Below are 18,178 nucleotides of genomic sequence, written 5' to 3'. Positions count from 1 at the left end.
CAAGTGAGCCTCCAGGGCAGGTCAGTGCCAGGGAGGGCTGATGCCGACCCGTGATATTCTCCTCTACTGACACAGTTGGTCACAGCAGGTGAGTGAATTGCCTGCAGTCTCAGGGACCCAGGCAGAGCCAAGACTTCCTTTGACCCCTGGAGTAGGGACACATACTTTCCTGCTTACCCTACCATCCACCTGTTCAGTGTGTGCTTGACCTGACCCCATGCCTGGAGCAGGGAAAAAAGAGGAGGAAGACGAGATATGCGTGGGACAGCACTCTGTGAGCTGGAGGGGTGGCAGGGTGATATGCAGAACAGATGCAAGGGCTGGTTATTATTAGTGCCTTTGGTAAACAGGATAGCTGCTTACACAGGGATGAAATCAGCTGTTTTTGTACTGAGACGAGTTCCAACAATGACTGCCTCCACTCTCTTCCCAACTTAATCTGACTTCCTCTGAAACTTGGAAACTGTTAATCCTATTTCTACTTTCCCCATCTTCAGTCTACTTTCTGCAACCAGGTATACAATAATAATGATAATAACTGTTGGAATTAACCATTCCAGGAACAATTCTAAGACATCATATATGTAAACTTTATTTTCCTTACAATCAGCCTCTGATGGAGGTGCTATTGTTGTCACTGTTTCACAGATGAGGGCCCTAAAGTCCAAAGAGTTGAAATCACTTGCCTAAGATCAGCCAGCTGATAAGTGGCAGGACTGGGATTTAAACTTGTATACTATTCCTACACACTTTGATGTACACCTTAATTTTTAGACTCATTAAGCTTTGCTTTTATCATGTGTGTAAAGAATCCTGGATCCATAATTCACACTGAACAGGGTCCATACTTTTCAATCCAGAAGTAAAGTGCTTTTACATCATGACCTCATTCTACCTATCTTACATACACAAATTGATCTCGGATCTCTTTGACACAGGAAATCACACCCAGGCCAAATGATCTAGTCAATATCCTCTGAACTCCGAACTTGCATATACACTCAATATCCCTGCACATTCAGCCTTTGTCACCTACCCCTTTTCCTCCTCACCTCCGGCTCATTGGAATACCCGACTTTCCCATACTCTCTTGTGTCTGGGACAAAACTCAACAAAATACTTGCAAACTGAATCCAGCAGCACATCAAAAAGCCGATACACTACAATCAAGTAGGCTTTATCCCTGGGATGCAAGGTTGGTTCAACATACTCAAATCAATAAATGTGATTCATCACGTAAACAGAACTAAAGACAAAAACCACATGATTATCTCAATAGATGCAGAAAAGACTTTTGATAACATTCAACATACCTTCATGCTAAAAACCCTCAATAAGCTAAGTATTGAAGGAATACACCTCAAAATAATATGAGCCATCTATGACAGACCCACAGCCAACATCATACTGAACAGGCAAAAGCTGGAAGCCTTCTCCTTAAAACTGGTACAAGACAAGGATGCCCTCTTTCACCACTCCTATCCAACATAGTATTGGAAATCCTGACCAGAGCAATCAGGCAAGAGAAAGAAATAAAGGGCATCCAAATAGAGAGGAAGTCGAACTATCTCTGTTTGCAGATGACATGATCCTGTATCTAGAAAACCTCATAGTCTCAGCCGAAAAGCTCCTTCAGCTGACAAACAACTTCAGCAAAGTTTCAGGATACAAAATTAATGTACAAAATATTGCTAGCATTCCTATACACAAGCCAAGCTGAGAGACAAATCAGGAATGGAATCTCATTCACAATTGCCACAAAAAGAATAAAATACCTAGGAATACAGCTAACCAGGGAGGTGAAATATCTCTACAATGAGAATTACAAAACACTCTTCAGAGAAATCAGACATGACACAAACAAATGGAAAAGCATTTCATGTTCATGGATAAGATGAATCAATATCATTAAAATGGCCATGCTGCCCAAAACAATTTACAGATTCATTGTGTTATTCCTATCAAACTACTAATAATCATCCTTCGTAGAACTAGAAAATACTATTTTAAAATTCATATGGAATGAAAGAAAAGCCCAAATGGCCAAGGCAATCCTCAGAACAAAAGCTGGAAGAACAAAAGAACAAAGCTGGAAGCATCACATTACCTGACTTCAAACTATACTACAGGGCTATAGTAATCAAAGCAGCATAATCCTGGTACAAAAATAGACACATAGACCAATGGAACAGAATAGAGAACTCAGAAAAAAGGCCACACACCTACAACCATCTGATCTTAGACAAAACTGACAAAAACAAGCAATGGGGAAAGGACCCCCTATTCAATAAATGGTACTGGGATAACTGGCTAGTCATATGAAGGAGATTGAAACTGGACCCCTTCCTTATACTATACACAAAAATCAACTCAAGATAGATTAAAGGCCATGTTCAGTGGTTCACACCTGTAATCCCAGCACTTTGGTAGGCCCAGGCGGGCAGATCACCTGAGGTCAGGAGTTTGAGACCAGCCTGGCCAACATGGCGAAATCCCGTCTCTATTAAAAATATGAAAAATTAGCTGAGAGTGTTGGCGGGCACCTATAATCCCAGCTACTTGGGAGGCTGAGACAGAAGAATTGCTTGATCCTGGGGGCAGAGGTTGCAGTGAGCTGAGATCACGCCATTGCACTCCAGCCTGTGCAAAAGACCAAGACTCTGTCTTAAAAAAAAAAAAAAAAAAAAAAAAAAAAAACTATATTAAAGACTTATATGTAAAACCCAAATTTATAAAAACCCTGGAAGATAACCTATGTAATACCATTCAAGACATAGGAACAGGCAAAAGTTTCAAGGTGAAGACTCAGAAAGCAATTGCAACAAAAGTAAAAATTAACAAATCGAATCTAATTAAACTTAAGAGCTTCTGCACAGCAAAAGAAACTATCAACAGATTAAACAGACACCCTACAGAATGGGATCAAATATTTGCAAACCATGCATCTGACAAAGTTCTAATACCCAAAAGCTATAAGGAACTTAAACAAATTTACAAGAGACAAAAACAACTCCATTAAAAAGTGGGCAAAGGACATGAACAGTTTTCGAAAAAAGACATTCATGTGGTCAACAAACATGAAGAAAAAGCTCAACATCACTGATCACCAGAGAAATGTAAATCAAAACCATGATGAGATACCATCTACCACCAGTTAGGATGACTATTATTAAAAAGTCAAAAAATTACAGATGCTGGAGAGGTTGCAGAGAAAAGGGAATGCTTATATACTGTTGGTGGGAATGTAAATTAGCTCAGTCACTGTGGAAAGCAGTGTGGCGATTTCTCAAAGAGCTAAAAACAGAAGCACTATTCGACCCAGCAATCCCATTACTGTGTATTTACCCAAAGGAATATAAATAGTTCTACCATAAAGACACATGCACATGTATGTTCACTGCAGCAGGATTCATAGTAGCAAAGATATGGGCTTAACCTAAATTCCCATCAATGGTGGAATGGATAAAGAAAATGCGGCACCGGTCGGGCACAGTGGCTCACACCTGTAATCCCAGCACTTTGGGAAGCCGAGGCAGGTGGATCACCTGAGGTCAGGAGTTCGAGACCAGCCTGGTCAACATGGTGAAACCTCGTCTCTACTAAAAATACAAAAAATTAGCCAGGCATGGTGGTGGGCGCCTGTAATTCCAGCTACTCGGGAGGCTGAGGCAAGAGAAGGAGAATCGCCTGAACCCAGGAGTAGGAGGTTGCAGTAAGCCAAGATGGCACCAATGCACTCCAGACTGGGCAACAAGAGTGAAATTCTATCACGCCTGTAATCCCAGCAGTTTGGGAGGCCGAGGTGGGCGGATCACAAGGTCAGGAGATCGAGACCACGGTGAAAACCCGTCTTTACTAAAAATACAAAAATTAGCCGGGCGTGGCGGCGGGCGCCTGTAGTCCCAGCTACTCAGGAGGCTGAGGCAGGAAAATGGCGTGAACCCGGGAGGCGGAGCTTGGAGTGAGCCGAGATCGCGCCACTGCGCTCCAGCCTGGGCGACAGAGCGAGACTCTGTCCCCCCCCCCAAAAAAAAAAAAAAAAAAAAAAAAACGAATGGAAGGAAGGAAGGAAGATGCGGCACATATACACCATAGATATGTACGGCATGGTAACAAACCATGATCCTGGTACAAAAACAGACACATGAACCAATGGAACAGAATAGAGAGAGCTGAGAAATAAGGCTGCATGCCTGCAACCATCTGATCTTCCACAAAGCTGACAAAAACAAGCAATGGAGAAAGAACTCCTTGTTCAATAAATGATGCTGGGATAACCAGCTAGCCATAGGCAGAAGATTAAAATTAGACTCCTTCCTCACACCATACACAAAAATCAACTCAAGATAGATTAAAGACTTAAATATGAAACCCTTTACAGAGGTGAAATCTTTAAGATATTCTGGAAAATAGATTAATAAAACCTCCAGAGTTTGATGGAACCATTTCCACCCCCTACAAAAACCTTTATTTGCCTGTCAACAACATCTGTCCAATCATTTTGGTTTCTGGCTTCTTCCACTAATGTCTCACTGTAACCACCATTACCAGCACCTCTGCCTGGGTGTCGGGGTGTCTCCTGGTTCAGTGAGTCTCAAACTTGAATATGCATGTGGATCACTTGGAGATTATGATTTAGGACTTTGGAGTCGGGCCCGAGTGTCTGCATTTCAAACAAGCAGCCAGGTGATGCCAATGCTGTTAGTTCATGGACCAAACTTTGAGCAAACTTAACATAATGCCTAACTTGGCATAACAGATGCCAGCTCTTTTTCCTTCTGCCAGGTGATACACAATTATGAGGCTTCCCCAAGACAGGTCCCCTCCTGATCACCCAATATACCTATGGAAACCCTCTCACTTGCAAAAAATCTATAATCCCAATTGCACTTCATGCCTTCTCCTTCTGCTTGCTCACATCTTCCCCTCATGTCGTCTCCCTCCCTCCTTCTTCTCCCTCTCTCTCTGACCCATACCGGTTTCAGCGGAGTAATCTTCACTACAGTTCTTGTCATTGTGCTCCCTGTTAAATAACTGTAGCATGTGTTTCTTGCTACCCAGAGATTCTGTAATTACAATAATAATGTCTACACACAATTTCTAGCCAGTCTGAAGACTGCACACTGTTGTGGGATGTATGTATCACAATAAGGGGAAACACGTGGGAACAGAATCAGAAAAAAGCTTGGAAGAACATTCTGTACTTTATGTTTTATTTACAAAGGCCCTTAATTATTTATTATGAGCATCATTATTCTTCCCTATAATCACAAGAGAAAAGAAAGCATATTACTGAAGTTGAGGGATGTTAGCAGAGCCCCAGGGAAGCCTCCAGGGGCCCCCACACAGCAGGAACAGGAGGAGTGTCCCACTGATGAAGACTGAGAGCTCAAGGCTGCATCCAATGTTCCCACCACCTTCAGGTGGGCTGCCCACGCCTGGCAGCCAGCAAGGCCACCTCAGGGTTTCTCCTTCATCACCATCCAGCACTGTGACTCTGAAACTTTTCAATTTCATAGAATCTTTTGAAAATCTGAATCTGAGGAAAGGGAAGGTCCCTGTGCACACAATCACACAAGAAAACACAGACTCCTTAAAAGTTCAGGGTTCACAGTTTTCCCAAGGGCATGAAAAACAGATCCTAGACTTAAAACTATCCACACAATAGAAGCATGAAAGAGCCATGCTCAAGAAATTGTCTAGAAATGAGAGGTGCAGAGGACCTTTGGTGTAAAGTTAGAAGGTCTGGATTCACACCCCAGATCTGCCATTGCTAGGACATGAATTTGGGCACCTTGCTCTCTGAAGTAGTGATACCTACCTTGTGGGCTTGCACCGAGGATTAAATGCAGTAAAGTACATGAAGGTACCTGCCAGGAAGCAGACATGCAATCGAGAGTAGAGGAATGTATCACTCTGATTTGGGATGCAGCAGGGACTTCTAAAAGAGGCAATTCTTACTCAGAATAAGAGATGTCTATGTGTTTTAATCCAGATTAAGAGGAGCCTTGTCCTCTTTGCCCATTTATTCAATGGCTACTGGCCACTTGACAGCAGGGTCACTGCCCCACTCAGCAAGGTCACTGCCTCCCTCAACAGGGTCTGGGTGAGCTGGGGCAGAGCAGTACACCTTCCACAATATGCCAGAAAAAAAACACCCTTGTGGTTACACTGGCCTCTGGAGCCTCAAAAAGCTGAAGAAGCCCAGAGAGATTTGCTTAAAAGCACTATTTGAAGTCCTTGGTAAAAAACGCAACCTAAGGACAATTGTATTTCTACATTGAAAGGCTTTTAAAAATACTTCAAATTGGAAGGTCAAAGCTTCAAAGAGCATAATGACTGGCTGTTTATCTCCATTACCCTCTGCTTCTGGTGCCTCTGTGAACATGTTCTGACCTCAAACTGTGAGTGGAAATGCAGGAAGGATGCTGTCTGTGCATTAGTGAGAGCCTTGAAACTTGCCTAGAGCACTTCTGAAACTCTGCCAAGATGAAATAAATAGCATATAGCCGCCCTTCAAATCTCAACTTGAAAATTACACTGGCCAGGCGCAGTGGCTCACGTCTGTAATCCTAGCACTTTGGGAGGCCAAGGCAGGCGGATCTCGAGGTCAGGAGTTTCAGACCAGCCTGGTCAATATGGTGAAACCCTGTATCTACTAAAAATACAAAAAGTAGCCAGGCATGGTGATGCATGCCTGTAGTCCCAGCTACTCAGGAGGCTGAGGCAGGAGAATCGTTTGAACCCAGAGGGCAGAAGTTGCAGTGAGCCGAGATTGTGCCACTGCACTCCAGCCTGGCAACAGAGCGAGACTCCATCTAAAAAAAAAAAAAAAAAAAGAAAGAAAGAAAAAAAAAAAGTGACACTGTACATCTTTGAATTAAAAGGTTTCAAAATATTTTAAAGCATTTGACAGGTTTTACTAGAAGGAGAAGTTGTGATGATTACATGAGAAAAAGTTATTTTCAGACATCATAGATCTAACTGTGAAAACAAAACTAATCAGGCTTCTGGAAGAATACAGAAGAGAGATTTTTATCACTATCTGAGTCTGTTTGTGCTGCTATAACAAAATGCCATGGACTGGGTAATTTGTAAGAACTGATATTTATTTCTCACAGTTTTAGAGGCTGAGAGTCCAAGATCAATGTACCAGTAGCTTTGATGTCAAGTAAGGGCCTAGTCTCTGCTCCCAAGTTGGGGCCCTGTTGCTGATCGAATGGAGGAGATAAATGCTGTATCCTCACATGGCAGAGGGACAGAAAGGCAAGAGGTGCAAACTCCCTCTGTCAAGTCCTTTTATAAGGACACCTAATCCCTTTCATGAAGGCAGAGCCCTCGTGACTCAATTGCTTCCAAAAGACAACACTTACTAATACTGTTGCATTAGGAATTAAGTTTCAACATGAATTTTGAAGGAACAAAAACCCTTCATTGCAATGGTCATTGCAAGGTCATAGCAATGACCTTGGGGTAAGCAAAATTTTCTTAAACAGACCATGAAAAAAGCTAACCATAAAAGAAAAAAATTGATAAACATTTTTTTTTAGTATGAAGAACCTTCTGTCCATCAAAAGACACCATTAAGAGAGTTAAGGCTGGGTGCGGTGGTTCACGCCTCTAATCCCAGCACTCTGGGAGGCTGGGGCGGATGGATCACTTGAGGTCAGGAGTTTGAGACCAGCCTGGCCAACATGGCGAAAACCCATCTCTACTAAAAATACAAAAAATTAGATGGGAGTGGTGGCACGTGTCTGTAATCCCATTTACTCAGAAAGCTAAGGCAGGAGAATTGCTTGAACCTACAAGGCGAAGGTTGTAGTGAGCTGAGATCACGCCACTGCACTCCAAACTGGTAGAAAAGATATTTGCAATACACATATCTAATAAATAAATGGTATGAAAGACTCCTTTAAATTGTTTTAACAGATAAAAACAAAATTTTAAATGTTCAAAAGACTGGAACAGGGTGAAGCATGGTGGCTTATGCCTGTAATCCCAGCACTTTGTGAGGCCAAGGCGGGCAGATCACCTGAGGTCAGGAGTCCGAGTCCACCCTGGCCAACATGGTGAAACCCTGTCTCTACTAAATATACAAAAATTAGCTAGGCATGGTGACATACATCTGCAATCCCAGCTGCTCGGGAGGCTGAGGCAAGGAGAATTGCTTCAGGTGGAGGTGGAGTTTGCAGTGAGCTGAGAGTGCACCACTGCACTCCAGCCTGGGCAACAGAGTGAGATTCAGTCTCAAAAAAAAAAAAAGACTTGAACGTGCACTTCACAAAAGACAATATCCAAATGGTCAATGTGTGCATGAAGAGAGTTGCTCAATACCATCAGTCATCAGGGAAATGAAAGTTAAAACACAGTGAGATACCACTACTCACCCACCAGAATGGCTACAATGAAGAAGACTGAGAGGACCAAGAGTGGGAGAGAATGCAGACAACTGGAGCTCCCGCATGCTCCTGGTGGGAATGTAAATTTATTTGAACATCTTTATGTGTGATCCCTGTGCAGATGGAGAGTGCTGAAAGAGAAGGCACCTAATAGTAGGTGTTATGGATGGAATGTTTTGTCTTCCCCAAATTTGTATGTTGAAACCTAATGCCCAATGTGATGGTATTAGGAAGCTGGGCCTTTGGGAGATGATTAGGTCAAGAGAGTGGAGCACCCATGAATGGAGTTAGTACTCTTATAAGAAAAGACCCAAGAGAGATGATTTGTCTCTTGGTCCTGTGAGGATATAACCAGAAGAGGTTATATCTGGAAGAGGGCCCTCATCAGACACTGAATCAGCTGATCTGGGACTTCCCAGCCCCCAGAATTGTGAAAAAATAAATGTTCGTTGTTAAGTCACCCAATCTATAGTATTCTATTATGGCAGCCTGAAATGACCAGGATAGTAGGGAGTATTTTTTTAAGTGAGCCATCGTTGGGGAGGTGAATATCAAGTCTCTCTTACACTTGAGCTCACTTGAAGCCATCCTTAACTACTGGTTGGTGCACTTAGAGATGTCAGCTTGTCTTTGTTTAGTCCTTCTCTCCCTGTTGTATGTTTTTTTTTCTTCCTTTCTCTTGAGTTTAGATCTCTGGGTTTGGAGCCATTGATCTGCTTCAATCGCACCCCCTCCACCAACTCTTCCAACTTCCAACAATTTTTTTTTTTTTTTACTTTTGGGGGGATAAACAAAGAAATGGACAAGCAGGTGATTGGATTTACTTCCCACTGCTGCAAAATGCATGCCTAAGCAGCCCCTTCACATATTGATATGAGTTCTTTGTCAAAAGATACTCAGGATTACTACAGACTGAAATGTAGTCTTTTAGTGTAATTTTTCTTTCTTAAGCATGATTGCTCATGGTTATCATCTTATTTAGTAAACTATCCTTGGTCCTTCTTCACGCCCATCATTTGGTCATTTTATTGTGCTTCTAAGTGCCTGATTTCTCCTTCCATTCCTGACACCCAGCCCTCCTGCTGGGGCCTTTACAACCTACCAGTAATCACAGTTCCATGAATTCTTCATTCAGCCAATGGTATCATTTGCCAAGGACAATTTGAGAATATTGGATCACAGCCTCTTCTCACAGCCTATGAACATGTTCTGTGCTTGAAGTTAGAGACACAGTTTTTGAAAGTACATTTTTTATTTTTATTTTTGAGATAGAGTCTTGCTGTCACCCAGGTTGGAGTACAGTGGCACGATCTCGGCTCACTGCAAGCTCCGCCTCCCAGGTTCACGCCATTCTCCTGCCTCAGCCTTCTGAGTAGCTGGGACTATAGGTGCCCGCCACCACACCCGGCTAATTTTTTGTATTTTTAGTAGAGATGGGGTTTCACTATGCTAGCCAGGATGGTCTCGATCTCCTGACCTCGTGATCCACCCGCCTCAGCCTCTTAAAGTGCTGGAATTACAAGTGTGAGCCACCGCACCCCGCCAAAAGGAAATTTTTAAATACAGGCTAATCGGCCGGGTGCAGTGGCTCATGCCTGTAATCCCAGCACTTTGGGAGGCCAAAGTGGGTGGATCACCTGAGGTCAGGAGTTCGAGACCAACCTGGCCAACATAGTGAAATCCCATCTCCACTAAAAATACGAAAATTCGCTGGACATGTTGGCATGCACCTGCAATCCCAGCTACCCGGGAGGTTGAGGCAGAATAATCACTTGAACCCGGGAGGTGGAGTTTGCAGTGAGCCGAGATTGCACGACTGCACTCCAGCCTAGGTGACAGACTGAGACTTTGTCTCAAAAAAGTAATTAATTAATTAATTTTAAAAAATAAATAAAGGCTAATCTCAATTTTTCCTAGATTTACTATATAGTACACTAAAGTTCATGTGGATTATTTTCCTGAGCAGAGCCTGACGTTGAGACTCCTAAATACTTCCATGTATCTAATTCAAGCAATTGCAGGAAGGATAGATTTGTACGCAAGATCATTTCTAGGAAATATATCAGTAATTTTTAAATCTCCTAAACTCTGCTCATCTCCATCAACAGTTGGAACTTGCAGTGCCAAGTGGAAGTTTCCTGTTTTCCTTTGTTCTAACCAGAATTATATGGATGACCTCTACCCTTGTGGCAGACACCATTTATCATTTTGGTATTCATTTCCCCCTGCCACCACCCTATTCCGCCTCTGAATGCACCACCCTTTTTTTTTCTCCAGGGAATACCAGACAGTACATCTCTGCCTGGCACAGCAATCTCACTCTCCCGGCCTGTGATGGGTCTAGGGATGGCATGTGCCCCAGTTCTGCCACTGAGATGTATGCAGAATCTGCCAGGTAGAGCCTCAGAGAAGTGGCTGCTTTCTTGATGGGAAGGAACAAGCCTGCTTGTCATGGCCCCTTGCTCTTTTACCTTTACTTTTCTCTTGTCCTCCTTCTTACTTTCTGGACCACAGACGTGATACTAGAGCTATAGTAATCACCATGTGCCCAAAAGGGAGCAATCAAGAGAAATGCAGAGACATCAGCCCTAATGTTGTTGAGCTGTTCAATCAGCAGGCAACATCCCATCTCTGGACTTTTTAGGTGAGAAAAACTAACCTCTAATAGTTTAAGCCTCTCTACTTGGTTTTCTGTTACTTGCAGCAAAAAGCATTCCTAGCAGATGGCTCCATTATTATCATGAGGTCAAGGGAACCTAATATGTATTAAGCAGCTTCCATGTATCAAGGATTGAGCTGTTTTGCATATGCTAGCTCCTTGGCTCCTCAGACAGCCCTATGAAGTAGCTCTTAGCATCTCTGCTTATAGATTAGGGCACTGAGTTGAAAGAGATTAAGGAAAAGATAGACCAAGATGAAACTCAGGCCTATCTGACTCTACTACTCAGGTTCTTCCTATCCCACCATACTGTTGGGTAGGGCAGATGGCAGCTTGCCCTATTTTGGCTAAAATTTGAGCCTTTGGATAGTGAAGTAGGAGCATTTGGTTGTTTGGGGTTTTTTTATTATTATTATTTCAGACAATGATAAATACCATGAAAAAATTAAAAAGAATTACAGATAGTAACTAGAGAATGACCCTAGTGACTACGGATTGGAAGTCAGAAAAACTTCTTTGAGGAGGAAATAATTGAGCAAAGTCCTGAATAATAAGGATGAACCAACCACACAAAGATCTGACAGAGAGTGTTCCAGGCTGGGAACAGCATGTGCAAATGCCCTGAGATGCAAGAAAGTCTCAAGTACAGCAGTGGGTTGGGTATAATAAGCCAGGAAGTAAGACATAAAGTCAGAGAGGCAGGAATGTGTAGGGTCTTGTGAGCTGTGGAGGAAAGTTTGGAAGGCATTGGAGGGTTTTACTCAGGCAGGTGACTTGATCTGATTTACCTTTTAAAAAGATCACTTTGCATCTGTGTAAAGAATGGACTGTACAGAGGTTAAAAGTGGAGGCAGAGAGACCAGTTGGGAGGCTACTGCAGTAATCCAGGCAAAAGAAGATGGTGGCTCAGACCAGGGTGGTAAACAGCAGAAAAAGTGGTGAGATAGGGGTAAGTTGTGAAGACAGAACTAACAGGGCTTGATTTTGATTCATTGTGGGGGTTAAGAGAAAGAGGAGTCAAAATCATTCCTGACCAGCTAGTGGGCTGGCAGCTCCATTTACTAGGATAGAGAGGACTAAAGTGGATCATTTGGGGGAGGGCCTGGTGGAAGGGGGTAGGACTTGGGAATTAAGAGTTCCCTTTAGAACCTGCTGTGTTTGAGATGCTTATGAAACATCTCATGGAGATGCTGAGTGGGCAGTTAAATGAGGTAACAACAATTCATTGGGCACCTGCTATACGCAAGGCTCCTCGTAAGTGTTACTGTGCTTCACACTCAGTTTTATGAAATAATTAGGTATTAGTACTGTCATCAACCCCAGAAATCCAGATAAGGAAAAAGTCAACTTACCCAATGGCTAAGTTACTTGCCGGAGATCCCATCTCAGGTAGATGGCAGCCAGGACATGGAACTCAGGGTTTGAGATTCCAAAACGTATGGTTTTCCCTAGTCCCACCCAGTAAAACAGTCCCCAGGAGAGCTTTCAAAATTCTTTCTGAGGATATTGTGGAAATTTGAGGCAGATGCAGAGCCTGTTTTGTGGGGATGGGGCTTCCTTAGGCCAGGACACTAAGCTTCTGTAGGGATCACTCCCTGGGCAACCTGAATCCCTTCTTAGAGAGAAGAGGAAGAGATTTTTTATGGACTAATGAGATTTTTACCTTCTGTTTAAGTTTATTAAATCTGAAAAGCTTTCAATTTTAGAGCAAAGATAGATTCTCTCTCATCACCTCTTCTAGGGATTTTTTTTTTTAATTTGACATTTCCTGACCATATAGAAGATATTCTCAAATGCTCTTGTGAAGGGGAGAGAGAGAACTGTTCACTTTCTAGGCTGGAAAAAGAGCAGCTGCCAACACGAGTGCATTAAGGTGCCTGCCCATGGTTATTTAACCCGTGACAATTTCTTTAAAAACTCCTGGAAACGTGTGGTGAGAAATGGCGAAGCCTGTCATTACTCAAACTGAAAATGAACCATGATTCCATCTTCTGAGGGCTGCCAAACCTCAATAGTAACAAAATAAAAATGGATGTCAGAGCTGGGAGCCTTGGCTAAGGTGTTCAGAGGGAGGAGAATAAGATACCAAGGAAGAAAGAGGAAGATTAGACTTCTTGACTTATTGTTTCCTTACATATGATGGTGCCAGCAAGTACTTGTGATCTTAGGGACTCATAAGAGTATTCTAGAATACACTTTTTATTCCCAGATAGTGAAGTAGATGTCCCAGGAGAATTGGTAAATGTCAAATTGGGCAGCATTTGAAGCTCAGTCTCTAAGGAACATTTTCTTTTTCAAATTCATATGGGGACACAATGCAGATTTCCATCCTCTGCCTCTCTCTTTCTCCCAGTTTTTCTCCCCAGTAATTCCAAGGAGAAAAATCCGTGATAGAATGCAATGAGTTAATGTTCTGAGCTTGAATAGTGCTTTGATTTGCTTTTCCCTCCCTCAGTCTTGTATTTAGAGTTATATAAAACCTGACATAATCATTTTTGTTCATCAAGCTTTAAATTAAGTGCAATTTATGGCTAATTGCAATAATGTCTCTGATTCATTTGTGCTGACATCACCAGAGTGCTGCCCAGTGACCAATCCTGAAGACTTTGGATTGCTCCAAAGACCTTTTCTCCTACCCTGTTTCCTTAAAAGGAGAGATAAAGAGAAATCCTGACTATTTACTGGATTCCATGCCATATCCTCTTACCCCTCTCAATGAATTCAAAACCCAGCAACAGTCTAGCAACTTTGCAAATTTTTACTTCCCACAGTTACCTCAACCAAGTAAAACTTGATACTGGAGGATGAGTGAGGAAGGAATAGAAAAGATCCTTGGATTAACTGAGTTCAACTTCCTAAAGCACCCAAGCTTACATGGTTTTTGAATTATTATTTGCAAATCTATACCCCACAAAGCAACCATAACTATATTATCAAGATGGAAGCCCAGCAGTTCCAATCCTAAGCAAGTACTTGTGTTTTTTTTAAAAAAAGGAGAAGTGGATTATTTGTTTGGTTAATTAGCTGTGGCCTCCTCACCTGCTTACAATTTTCTCATTGCACTAATTCAATTATCTAATTGACACCAAGATGATATGGTTCCACAATGCATTTCCCTTGTGTTTCATGCATATTCTCGCATTTCTTTATTGTAACTGTACAGAGGCTAGCTTTCTTATTATCCCTATTTTCTACATGAGAGAAAGAAGGTTCATAGCAGTACTGCAAATTAAGACAGAGACCAAAGTTTAGGCTTTGATATTTAATTCTACATGTGACTCTCCATTGCATGGGCTCAGTCAGATAGGGTCTTCAGCTTGTTTGAAAATTCTTTAATGAGAGATGCTTTTAAGCCACTTTTACAAATTTCAAGCAAATATCTTGATAGTTGGCTTCATTCCTTAACAGGTAGAATGCATGTCTGCAAACTACTAAATTTAAAGATGAAGAAAGAAGGAATACCGTGGGGTTTATCCCACCCAGAGACTAGCACAGTTCCCTGCACAAAGAGGGTGATCTATTGATATTTCACAAATGAATGAATTTCTGGGTAGTTATTATAAAGCATCGTTATTTTACTTTAAAACATAACTAAGATAAAATTATATCCCAATTTCAAAAATATAAATATTAGCATATGGATAACAAATCTAGAAAAACATACAATAGATTTTTAATATCTGACACATGATTTAAAAAGAACAAAATGAATGAGAATAAAACACATTACAGAGTGTGCAACATAATTTTTTTTTCTTTTTTTTTTTTTTTTTTGTGAGACGGAGTCTCGCTCTGTCTCCCAGGCTAGAGTACAGTGGCACGATCTTGGCTCACTGCAAGCTCCGCCTCTCGGGTTCACGCCATTCTCCTCCCTCAGCCTCCCAAGTAGCTGGGACTACAGGCGCCCACCACCACACCCCGCTAATTTTTTTTGTATTTTTAGTAGAGACGGGGTTTCACCGTGTTAGCCAGGATGGTCTCGATCTCCTGACCTCGTGATCCGCCCGCCTCGGCCTCCCAAAGCGCTGGAATTACAGGCGTGAGCCATCGCCACCGGCCCAGACTTTTTTTTAAATCCTGGATCTTCCACTGTCCACAGTATGGTTTTGAGCAAGTTACTTAATCCCTTTGCACCTCATTTTTGTCACTTGACAAATGGGGATAATTATAATAGTGTGTACTTCATAGTATTGCTGTACTAATTAAATGAGTAATGGGTATACAGTATCAAGCAATTAGCTAGTCTTTTTTTTTAGACAGAAGGTCTCTCTCTGTTGCCCAGACACAATCAGAGCTCACCGCATCCTTGAACTCCCAGGCTCAAGTAATCCTCCCGACCTAGCCTCCCAAGTAGCCAAGACTACAGGCACACAGCCACTACACCCAGCTAATTATTTTATTTTTTGTACAGACAGGTCTCACTAAGTTGCTCAGGCTGGTCTCGAACTCCTGGCCTCAAATGATCCTCTTGCCTTGGTCTCCCAAAGTGCTGAGATTACAGGCATGAACCACCATGCCTGGCCAGCTATTCTTACTATTGTCATCATGTCATTTCTCCCCAGTTTACATTTCTGTGACCTGAGTATCACTATACCATGACCTACTTTCATTGGCAAATATAATGGAAAGCTGACTATAATTGCAAACATCAGTAGCATTACACACATGAAATGTGAGAACTAGAACTTTGGTTTCTCCATCCTTCTCTCTTAACCCACAAAGGAAGCAGCAAGGGAATTGCTGAGCCTATACTTATATGGAAGAAGAAAGAAGGCAACTGCCTGCAGCCCATCTGTCATGTGCCAATGGCAGATGGAGAGATGGCACACATGCCTTTCACTATGGGTCTTGGTCCCAATTTCTTTATTTCATGGCTTATTTATATCTTTGGGTGGGGAGAGAAAACCTGTCCACATTCTACCTACCAAGTGCACTCTAGAAATTTCATGTTAAATCATTGTTCACTTACTTCCAGAGCCAAGTCAAGAGAATGCAGTAAACAATATCCAACTTTGTTATTTTTTGCTTTTTAGTAACCAAGAAGTCAACCAGAGAAATTTTAGCATTGGGACAACAGGCCCCATGGAGGGGTGAGGAGAGAGTGAGGGACTGAAAATTGCAGGATTATAAATCTGCATACTGAACAGTAAGGCATCACTCTCCTAATCAGATCCCAGAATTTCCGTAATCAGGTTGACTATACTCCCATGGGAGGTTAGAAGATTCTTCTCTGGAAAAACTCAATAGACTTAGAGAAAAACATCTTCAAATGTTGACATCAGGGGATTATGCAGTAAAGGACTGTCAACTTCCTGATCCCCGCTAGGAGCCTACCAATTAACAAGGCTCATCCAGGGACATGGAGCTTCCAACTGGAGAACGGACTTTTTCAATATAATTGGCGATGAAAGATTACCTGGTATTTGGGAAAGGCTTCTAACATGTAAAACACAGATAGAAGCAAATAACAAAAAGGCATTGGAGGCCAGAAACAATGCTGGAAATAGAAAACTTCTCCAAACAAAAAACAGTAGTAAGAGAAGATATTGCATCTATGAGATAAGAGCAATCACAAAACAAGAAAGAACTCTGGAAAATTATAAAACTGAAAGCCAAACCAAAAAAGAGAATGTCGAGTAAGATTCCAAGAAAGTTCACCAAAAAGCAAATCAGAGAAAACAATATTAAAACTATTAATATTTTTATTTTTGAGACAGGGTCTCACTCTGTCACCTAAGCTGGAGTGCAGTAGCACAATCATGGCTCACTGCAGCCTCAACCTCCCAGGCTTTAGCAATCCTCTCACCTCAGCCTCCCAGGTAGCTGGGACTACAAGCATGTACCACCATGCCCAGCTAATTTTTTTTTTATTATTTGTAGAGATGAGGTCTCACTATGTTGCCCAGGCTGGTTTCAATCTCCTGGGCTCAAGTGATCCTCCCGCCTCAAACTCCCAAAGTGCTGGGATTACAGGAATAAGCCACTGTGCTCAGCCAACAATATTAAAATTAGAGTATCGGTCTAGGAGGTCTGTGTCAGAAAGCTTAGGTTTGGGTACATATAACAGAAAACCAAAAGTAATAGTGGTTTAAATGCACAAGGATTTATTCTCTCTTAAATGGAGATAGGCAAGCTAAGGTTAATATGTCAGCTCCAGAGAGATTGCCTCTATCTTTTTATTCTGCCTTTTTCAGCATGTGGCTTCTATCCTCAAATTCACATCATAGTCTAAAGTATGCTGGAGCTCTGGCCATCGTGTCTGCATTCCAGTATCAGGAAAGAGGAAGCCAGGCAGGACAGAGGGACAACTGGCCAAGTCAGTGCCAAAAGCAATTTTCCAAGAAATCCTATACCAATACCTCCACTTATGTCCTATTGGCCAGAACAGTAATTTGGTTCCCTCTAGCTGCAAAGGAGTCTGGGAAATGTACTCTTTTATCTGGGTACTTTACCACAGCCAACTAATAAGTGTTTTCCTACTAAGGAAGAAAGGGGGGATATAAATATATTTAGGTAGGCAATAGAAGTCTTTATTATAGGGTCCCATTTCTGGTTAATAGGAAGTCTGTGGAGAGTGACTAGAGAAAAGGGATAGGAGGAAACTACTCAAAATTCATATAAGGAAAATATATTTCCAGATGGATGAACTGCCAAGGATCAAGCATAACGAATGAGAAAGGATCCCACCAAGGCCCATCCTTGTAAGATTTCAGATTGTTGGACACAAAGAGAAGATCCAGGCTAAGTTCACAAACAGTGGATCAGGACTAAGGATGGCAAGGGATTCTCAACAGCACCCCTGGGAGCTAGAAGACAGTGGAACAGCACTGTTAAAGTTCTCAGGAACATGATTCTCATCCCAGAGTTCTACACCTGGAAAAATGAATAATCAAGTTTATAGAGAATCTCAACTGTTGAAAAACGTTCTTGGGAAGAAACTAAGAAAAAAAGAGAATGTGGAATTTAGGAAACAGGGGAGCCAACATGGGAGGAAGGATGAGGGAATTCCCAGTGATATGGGAGGGGGACAGGGAAGTGCTGGGTAGAGAAGGGCGGGGTCCCTAGCAAGGGCTCCACCCTTGGGCTTGTGCCCATGGACCTAAGTGAGAGCAGGCACTCC

Source organism: Theropithecus gelada, chromosome 3 (genome assembly GCF_003255815.1).
Source record: "Theropithecus gelada isolate Dixy chromosome 3, Tgel_1.0, whole genome shotgun sequence".
In the NCBI taxonomy this organism is placed as follows: domain Eukaryota; kingdom Metazoa; phylum Chordata; class Mammalia; order Primates; family Cercopithecidae; genus Theropithecus; species Theropithecus gelada.
The sequence above is the reverse complement of the archived record's forward strand: the minus strand, read 5'-3'. Positions refer to the sequence as shown.